This window comes from Pan paniscus, chromosome 13, assembly GCF_029289425.2.
Source record: "Pan paniscus chromosome 13, NHGRI_mPanPan1-v2.0_pri, whole genome shotgun sequence".
NCBI classification, from domain to species: Eukaryota; Metazoa; Chordata; class Mammalia; order Primates; family Hominidae; genus Pan; species Pan paniscus.
The window spans coordinates 98,138,577-98,148,178 of NC_073262.2; the positions used below are offsets into that span (position 1 = coordinate 98,138,577).

The 9,602-nt window shown below is 44.8% G+C and overlaps 1 non-coding gene across 1 annotated transcript; it reads left to right on the forward strand.

Moving 5' to 3' along the window:
- The first annotated feature begins 1,200 nt into the window (after positions 1 to 1,200).
- LOC112439246 (U6 spliceosomal RNA) lies at positions 1,201 to 1,307 on the forward strand. The gene has a single exon (XR_003027528.1). It is a non-coding gene; the product is annotated as a U6 spliceosomal RNA (small nuclear RNA).
- Positions 1,308 to 9,602: the final 8,295 nt, after the last annotated feature.

A 9,602-nucleotide genomic window follows, 5' to 3' on the forward strand; every position in this document is an offset into this window, starting at 1 on the left:
TGTTCCCCGAGTCAACAGAGTCACCCACACTGCCTTGAGAAGGAAAAGCAATGTTTACTTTTGACTCCTGAATGTTGTCAAAGAATCAAAAGGGAAGGTTTAAGGGAATTAACACCCATAGTATCTATGATAACAGAAGAATTATAAAGAAAATAGAGAAGGTGAGAGGTGTGGGGCAAGAGAAAATGATCTGGTCCTGGTGGGTCCCATGAGAAGTTGCAGAACTAATACTGAGAGCCCAAAGAATACTGGGGGGATGGCCAGTGCTTGGGAGCCAGGCCAAGGCCTGGAGAAGACCAAGTGAGGGAGCACCTCGCATCACCTGGATGATGGAGAACCACACTGACTGCCATCTTGTAACTACAGTGTGGCCATCAGCCGCCCATGTGTTGCCTGTGAATTGTGCTGCAAGACTTTTCAGAGGCCCATTCGAACTGCTCAATGTAGAAGCAACCCCTCTTTTTCCAATGGCCAGGGCACTTATAAGCCTCTTCGCAAACAGAGTTTTGGGTTCCTGGGTACTCAGAGATAAGGAAGGGAAAGTCGCTGCTTTGGTGTAATCATGAATGCTCATGCTGTGCCTCCTCATGCTGAGAACGACATCCAGTGATAAAGAAAGGTCATGAAACGGGAAGTATGGTCTTTACTACGTTGAGTAGCTAAATATAACACGGGGAAACGCAGGATCACCTTTAGTATGGCTTTTTAAGTTCTGAGAAATCAAACTTTCCTATAGCTGCCTTGTTTTAAATCATAAATGGCTTTTCTGACTGGGTGCTCTTTTTCAAAAGAATAGAGCTCCACTTACATACAGACAACATACCTATATTATGATATCTATAGGTTTATAGTTTCTTAGCTTATTTGTATAAATAAAATTATTTCAGCTGGGTGTGGTGGCTCATGCCCATAATCCCAGCACTTTGGGAGGCCAAGGCGGGAGGATCACCTGAGTCAGGAGGTTGAGACCAGCCTGGCCAACATGACGAAACCCCATCTCTACTAAAAATACAAAAAATTAGCACACCTGTGTAATCCCAGCTACTCGGGGGCTGAGACAAGAGAATCGCTTGAACCCACGGGGCGGAAGTTGTGGTGAGCCGAGATCACACCACTGAACTCCAGCCTGGGCAACAGAGTGAGACTCTGTCTCAAAAAAAATTTTTTTTAATTATTTCTATCAATAATATATCATATGAAGTGCTCCCTTTGGCAACATATATACTAAAATTGGAACAATACAGAGAACATTAGCATGGCCCCTGAGCAAGGATGACACGCAAACTGATGAAGTGTTCCAAAAACTTTTTTTAACAATAATAATAATATATAACATAAAAATGGCTAAACATAATTCACCAATTTTGAATTACGTGTTTGGAATAATCTGACTTAAAATATAGATTAATCTACCCTATGGGCAGACCCAGAGATTCCACTCATAAGGATGTACCCATGAGAAATGTGTATACGTGTCCACCAAAAGACATGTACAAGAAGGCACACAGCAGCTGTACTCATTAAGGTTCAAGACTGGAAACAACCCAAATAACCATCAGTGAGAGACTGAATAAACAAATATAGGTTTAGGCATACAATAGAATGCTATACAGTGCTTTAAAAGGAATGAGCTGTTTATACACCATGAGTAAATTTCAAGAACAGTGTGTTGAGTGAAGGAAGCCAGACATAAAAGTGCACACTGCATGATTCCATTTACATGAATTTCAACAACAGACACGACTAATCAATGATGGTGTAAGTCAGAAGAGTGGATGACTCTGAATGCGCAAGTATTGACTAGAAAAAGGCATTAAGCTTGCAGGAGCATCCACTAAAGTGATGAAAATATTCTATATCTCAATCTGGGTGGTGGTTCTCAGGTATTTACACATGAAAACTTCATCAAGCTATATACTTAATAATAGCACATATACTGAACGTATGTAATATTTTGGGTTTTTTTTTAAGTTATATATAGAGACAAAGAGCTGTGCACAAAATTCACCTTGAGGAGCATCAGGGGAATAAAAAATAAAGGCAGTCATGCCCTGGTCTAAAGTAAATGAAACTGAGGTCCCTGCTGATTTAAAGAGTCATGTTACTACATGTTCACATAATGTTATCAGAAAAAAATATTCAAATACAGAGGCTAAATGGAACATTATAAAGGTGGTTCTTCCAAACAGCTATTTGCTGTCCAGCCGCCTCTCACATAGTGTATTAATTTTCTTTTTTTTTTTTTTTTCTTTGAGATGGAGTTTCGCTCTTGTTGCCCAGGCTGGAGTGCAATGGCATGATCTCAGCTCATCGAAACCTCTGCCCCCTGGGTTTAAGCGACTTTCCTGCCTTAGCCTCCCCAGTAGCTGGGATCACAGGCATGTGCCACCACACCCAGCTAATTTTGTATTTTTAGTAGAGACGGGGTTTCTCCGTGTTGGTCAGGCTGGTTTCGAACTCCCAACCTCAGGTGATCTGCCCACCTTGGCCTCCCAAAGTGCTGGGATTATAGGCGTGAGCCACCACGCCCAGCCATATTTTCTACTGCCCATCATAACAGCTTACCACAAACTTAATGGCATGAAACAACAAAAATGTCTTACCTCTCAGTTTCTATAGATCAGAATGCCAGGTTGGCTGAGCTGGCTTCTCTGCTCCTAATATTGAGAGGTGACAGCATGCTGGCAGCCCTGGCAGCCCTCGCTCGCTCATCCGTGCCTCCTGGGCCTTGGCGCCCACTCTGGCTGCGCTTGAGGAGCCCTTCAGCCCACCGCTGCACGGTGGGAGCCCCTTTCAGGGCTGGCCAAGTCCGGAGCCAGCTCCCTCAGCTTGCGGGGAGGTGTGGAGGGAGAGGCGGGGGCGGCAACTGGGGCTGCGCTGGGCGCTTGCGGGCCAGCGCGAGTTCCAGGTGGGCGTGGACTCGGCAGCCCAGCACTTGGAGCCGCCGGCCTGCCTGCAAGCCCCGGTAGCGACGGGCTTAGCACCTGGGCCAGCAGCTGCTGTGCTCAATTTCTTGCTGGGCCTTAGCTGCCTCCCCGCAAGGCTCGGGACCTGCAGCCTGCCATGCCTGAGCCTCCCCTCCTCCTGTGGGCTCCTGTGCAGCCCGAGCCTCCCCAACCAGCGCCACTCCCTGCTCCAAGGCGCCCAGTCCCATCAACCGCCCAAGGGCTGAGGAGTGCAGGCACAGGGCAGGGGACTGGCAGGCAGCTCCACCTGCGGCCTGGTGCGAGATCCACTGGGTGAAGCCAGCTGAGCTCCTGAGTCTAGTGGGGACTTGGAGACCTTTATATCTAGCTGAGGGATTGTAAATACACCAATCAGCATTCTGTATCTAGCTCAAGGTTTGTAAATGCACCAATCAGCACTCTGTGTCTAGCTCAGGGTTTGTGGATGCACCAATCAGCCCTCTGTGACTAGCTAATCGGCTGGGGACCTGGAGAATCTTTATGTCTAGCTAAGGGATTGTGAATGCACCAATCGGCACTCTGTATCTAGCTCAAGGTTTGTAAATGCACCAATCAGCACTCTGTGTCTAGCTCAGGGTCTGTAAATACACCAATTGACACTCTGTATCTAGCTAATTTAGTGGGGAGGTGGAGAACTTTCGCATCTAACTCAGGGTTTGTAAATGCACCAATCAGCACCCTGTCAAAACGGACCAATCAGCTCTCTGTAAAACAGACCAATTGGCTCTCTGTAAAATGGACCAATCAGCAGGATGTGGGTGGGGCCGGATAAGAGAATAAAAGCAGGCTGCCAGAGCCAGCAGTGACAACCGGCTGCGGTCCCCTTCCACACTGTGGAAGCTTTGTTCATTGCAATAAATCTTGCTACTGCTCACTCTTTGGGTCCACACTGCCTTTATGAGCTGTAACACTTACCGCAAAGGTCTGCAGCTTCACTCCTGAAGCCAGCGAGACCACGACCCCCACCAGGAGGAACAAACAACTCCAGACGTGCTGCTTTAAGAGCTGCAACATTCACCACGAAGGTCTGCAGCTTCACTCCTGAGCCAGCAAGACCACGAAACCACCAGAAGGAAGAAACTCCGAACACATCCGAACATCAGAAGGAACAAACTCCAGACACGCCACCTTTAAGAACTGTGACACACATGGCGAGGGTCCGTGGCTTTGTTCTTGAAGTCAGTGAGACCAAGAACTCACCAATTCCGGACACAGTATCACAAAGCCAAAATCAAGGTGTCAGCCCTCTGGGCTCTTATCAAGAGGCTGTGGAAAGACTCTTTTTAGGCCCACTCAGGTTACTGGCAGAATTCATTTCCTGGGGATTGTAGGTCCTTATTTCTGTGTTGGGTATCAGCTAGGGACCACCCTTCAGCTCTGAAAGGTCTATATCTCTTCCTTGCTAATGGCCTCTTGCATCTCAGAGCCAGCAATAACATGTCAAATTCTTCTCCTACTAATAGTCTCTATGACTTCTTTTTCTGCTGCATCTCTCTGCTGCCTCTGGCCACAGAAAATCTCTGCTTTTAACCGCTCATGTGATTAGATTGGGCCCACATGGATAATCCAGTATAATTTCCCTATTCTAATTACATTTGCAAAGAATTTTCACAGGTTCCAAAAATTAAGGTATATACATCTTTGGGGTCCATTTTCCTGCCTATTACACATGTACAGCTCCATTTGGTTATCCTGGACGTGTGATAGCAGGCATTTATTTATTTATTGGTGCTTAATGTCCTTCTTGAACAAAAGAAAGAACAACTAATACATGTAGAGTCTGGTCATATTTAAATGATGGCATCCTCATCTGAGCTATTAGGACATTCTCTGAAATATCTTTCCTTTTGCTACGCTACTTTAACAATTCTGATCTTGAAGAAGCCTATTCCTAGAGAATAGCTGTTCCCCACAGAGCTGCATAATTTTCTCCTGCTGAAGGGTATGTTTCAGGCTGGGTACAGTGGCTCAGGTTGATAATCCCAACACTGGGAGGCCAAGACAGGAGGATCACTTGAGCTCAAGAGTTGGAGCCCAACATAGTGCTATCTCATCTCTACTAAAAGTAAAAAAATAAAATAGCCAGCCATCGTGGTGCACATCTGTAGTACCAGCTACTCAGGAGGCTAAGGTGGGAGAATCACTTGAGCCCAGGAGATCGTGGCTGCAGTGAACTGTAATCAAGGCACTGCACTCCAGCCTGAGCAACAGAGACCCTGTTCAAAAAAAAGAATAGGTTTCAGACAGAGGTAAACCTTGAAGGCAAAGGATCAGCTGTACACGGGTAGCCATCCTCTCCTATCTTCCCTAGGAAGGGCAGAGGCCCTGCCCCTACAGTTCCCTATGCTGCCACTCAGGGACAGCAGCTAGGCTGGCATGGATTCTCCTGGAGAAGAAAAGTAAAGAGAAAAGAAAAGTGGCTTCCTTTTTTGAGACATGGTCTCACTCTTTTGCCCAGGCTGGAGTGCAGTGGCGCAATCAGGATCAAGGCTCACTGTAGCCTCAACCTCCCCGGCTCAAGCAATCCTCCCATCTCAGCCTCCCAAGTAGCTGGGACCACAGGCAAGTGCCACTATGCCCAGGTAGGTTTTTCTTATTTTTTTGTAGAGATGCGATCTCACTGTGTTGGCCGGGCTGGAAGTGGCTTACTTTAACGCAACGATATATAGAAGGTGACATATGACTCCTGGTCATCTGAACTGTCATAATTCTGAGTATGATCATAGAGTGGCACCAGAATCCACCTTAGTTATAACGTAAGTAGACGTTGCCTTGGCCACATTTCTTTTTCCCTTTCTTCAAGCCCTTTGGTATCTTTACTTTGCATAGCACATCAGAGTTTACAAACTTTTTGCCGCACATATATTCTCATTTGGGCCTTCAAATAATCCTGTTAGGTAAACCAGGCAAGCATGATTATCCCATATTTCATATGTGATACTTGAGGTTCAAGAGTGTTAAGTGACTCCAACAAGTTTACAGGTAGTGAGTAGCAGACCAGACTATGTATTTAGCAGTCTTTCCACAAATAGCCTGACAACAACACCTGTACCAGCTTCCAGAACTCTCTTGCTCTTATGCCTACCCCCTTATCAAATCCCACCCTCTGAGCCTCATTCACAATCAAGCGTGAGTAACTGATTGTTCGCAGGAGTGTCTGTATTTTAATATCAGAGGAAGCAAATTCAAAGGATAAAATTGCAAATATTAACAATCAAATCAGAGAGAAATGGGTTGGAATGAGAGGGGGCACAGGAAGAATAAGCTCTTCCCAACACTCCTAAAATGACATCCAAAAGGTTCCTCCAAATGTGCTTAATTGTTAAACTCAGTGCCAGACTCCCACAAAAGTTAAACAAGTTAAAGCAGCTTTAGACAAACTTTATTCCAAAAATGAAGTCAACACATACTGAGGGAAGGTGGGGAATTTTAAAAGAATTGGAACAAGGTTGTTATGAGGATAGAATGACAGGTGCCAAAAGAGAAAAAGGAAATAGATAATTAAAATTATCACATCGTTATGTTAAATCAGATGTATAATGCTCCATAAAGAAATGGAGAAATTAGGCCAGGCGTGGTGGCTCACGCCTGTAATCCCAATACTTTGGGAGGCCAAGGTGGATGGATCACCTGAGGTCAGGAGTTCGAGACCAGCCTGCACAACACGGTGAAACCCTGTCTCCACTAAAAATAAAAAAAATTAGCTGGGCATGGTGGCAGGCGCCTGTAATCCCAGCTGCTCAGGAGGCTGAGGCAGGAGAATCACTTGAAATCAAGAGGCAGAGGTTGCAGTGGGTCAAGATCACACCACCGCACTCCAGCCTGGGTGACAGAGTGAGACTCCGTCTCAAAAAAAAAAAGTACCTTTGACTCTGCAACTCCTTATCCTAACCCAGACACTCCCTTTTATTGACTTCAGGTCTTTAGATAAATTTTTTCAACCAATTGCCAATCAGAAAATCTTTGGATCCACCTGCGACCTGGAAGCCCCCGACTCAAGTTGTCTTGCCTTTCCACAAAACCCAATGTACATCTTACATACATTGACTGATGTCTTATGTCTCCTGAAAATGTATAAAAAACAAGGTATATCCTGAACACCTTGGGCACATGTTCTCAGGACCTCCAAAGGCTGTGTCACAGCCAGTCCTTAGCCCTGGCAAAATAAACCTTTAAACTGAATGAAGGCCAGGCATGGTGTAATTCCATGCCTGTAATTCCAGCCCTTTGGAAGGCTGAAGCAGGAGAACTGCATGAGCCCAGGAGTTTGAGACAAGCCTAGGCAATATAGGGAGACCTCTTCTCTATAAAAAATTGAAAAATTATCTGAGAACATGTGGTGGCGCACACCTGTAGTCCCAGCTACTTGGGAGGCTGAGGTGGGAGAATCACTTAAGCCCAGGAAGCAGAGGTTGCAGTAAACTGAGATTGTACCCCTGCACTCCAGACTGAGTGGCAGAGCAAGAACCTGTCTCAAAAACATAAGTAAATTGATTAAGATCTGTCTCAGATACTTTCTGGTTTATAATACACTACCCATAAATTATGGTTATGTATTTCTCTGTTTCAGAGGCCAAGGTGGGCGGATCACTTGAGATCAGGAGTTCGAGACCAGCCTGGCCAACATGGTGAAACCCCGTCTCTACCAAAAATATAAAATAAAAAAAAATTAGCTGGGTGTGGTGATGCAAGCCTGTAATCCCAGCTACTTAGGAGGCTGAGGCAGGAGAATTGCTTGAACCCAGGAGGTGGAGGTTGCAGTGAGCTGAAATCGTGCCACTGCACTCCAGCCTGGGCAACAGAGCAAGACTCTGACTCAAAAAAATAAAACAAAAAAAAAGAGAACATAGTCAATCTAGGAAATTGAGAGTAGCCTCTTTCAAAAAAAAAAGAAAAAAAACAGACAGCAAATATACAAATATACCAAGTATAGAAAGGGCATGAGACAGAGTAAGGTCAGGGCTTGGCTTCAGCTCCCCACCCCACCACCCCCACTGCTGGAACATTCTTTCATACATTCCTGCTGATCACAAAATCCACATCACCACCTCACTGACGTTACACATGCTAACCCTAAGGCTTTAGTCATACAAAGAAAATAGCCACTCTTCTGTGCTCTCATAATGTTTAACTATGCCTTTTACTTAAAGAATTCCAGGAACTGGCCTTAGGAAACCTAAATATCAAACCAAAGTGCAGAATGTCAAACCTTGGGAAAGAATGATTTGTAAGCAGCCTTTTTGCCGCTGGCCAGACCACCAGGTGGCCCATTACTCAAGATAACCATTGGGACCAGACATATGGACCTGCATACCCTAACCCCCATATGCTTCTCCCAGCCCAGCCTGCATACCTTACCCCTGTGTCAATTCCCCATGCTTTGTCTGATTAAAAAGTCTCTACTAGCTTTTTGGGGGAGCCAGCTTGAGGATCCTCGTACCTCACCTCCACTGTCTCCCTTGCCCTTGAGCACAAACACCAAAATAAAAGCCTTGTCTGGGAAATCTGCTTGGCCCTGAGTTAAGTTTCATTACATGGGGAGCTAAGAAGCATGTGACCAGCATCTATGGTCACATCCAACAACCCAATAGAAAGGTGGGTCAAGATGGTGAATGAATCAGAATTCCCAAGAGAACTGCCCGTGTACCCACTCCTTTCTCTAAAGAGATGAAGCTCCTGGATAAGTCAATGAATGAAGAGGGGATGAAAATAAGGCTGAGCGAAGTAAGATAGCACACTAAGATGAGAGACAACTTTCTACCAAACTTCATTGACATTGGGGAGGAATAAGAATGCGCTGGGGGACAGACAAGGTAGCGGTGAGGAAGGAGAGGAAAAAAGCAGCAATTTTATTCTCTTTATTTATAGAAGACAGACTCCCCATTCCGTCCTTGAGCCTTATCCAGACTCTCAAGCTGGTGCTCTCAAGTAGGAATAAAGTGAAAGCAGAGCACTGTCTCCTCCTTGTCACTGAGGATGACAGCTGATTACATGGGGAATACTTGCTAGAATTTGATTTGGAGCCAGTAATTTGATGCTTTCTAGAGGTGAACTTCCCGGCTTAAGATTGATGGCAATGCTTAAGAAGGAGAGCCACCTTATCACAAAACACATCTGAGAATTAGTATTCACCTCTCCACTCTAATAAGGAAACCTAAATATTTCACATTTTTAATGTATAATGGGTATATGCTAGTCTAGAAAAGAAGGTAGTTAAAAGTTATTGATACTGACACATATAACTCCATTTAAGTTATTCAGATATGTTTTTAAATGTCCTTAAATAATCATATGACAGACATCTTCAAACAATACATAGGTAACTAATGACTGTGGTTTAAAATGAAATTACTATTCCAACTCCAGGATTCCATTGGCCTTTTCACTTCCAAATGCAAATCTACTGTTCATAATCCTAGCAGTGATGACAGAATAGAAATGACTTTAAAATTAGTAAGTACGATATGAAAAATACATTAATGATATTTTATTAACATAAAAAGCAGTGGTCTATCATGAGCCTCTGAGCTCTGCCATCTTCAAGCCCACCTTCAGGCCCACCTTCAAGATCCTCACATCTGGTAAGAAGAAAATCAGCAAATACCTCCATTCCCCCACCACAGAGAACTAGACATT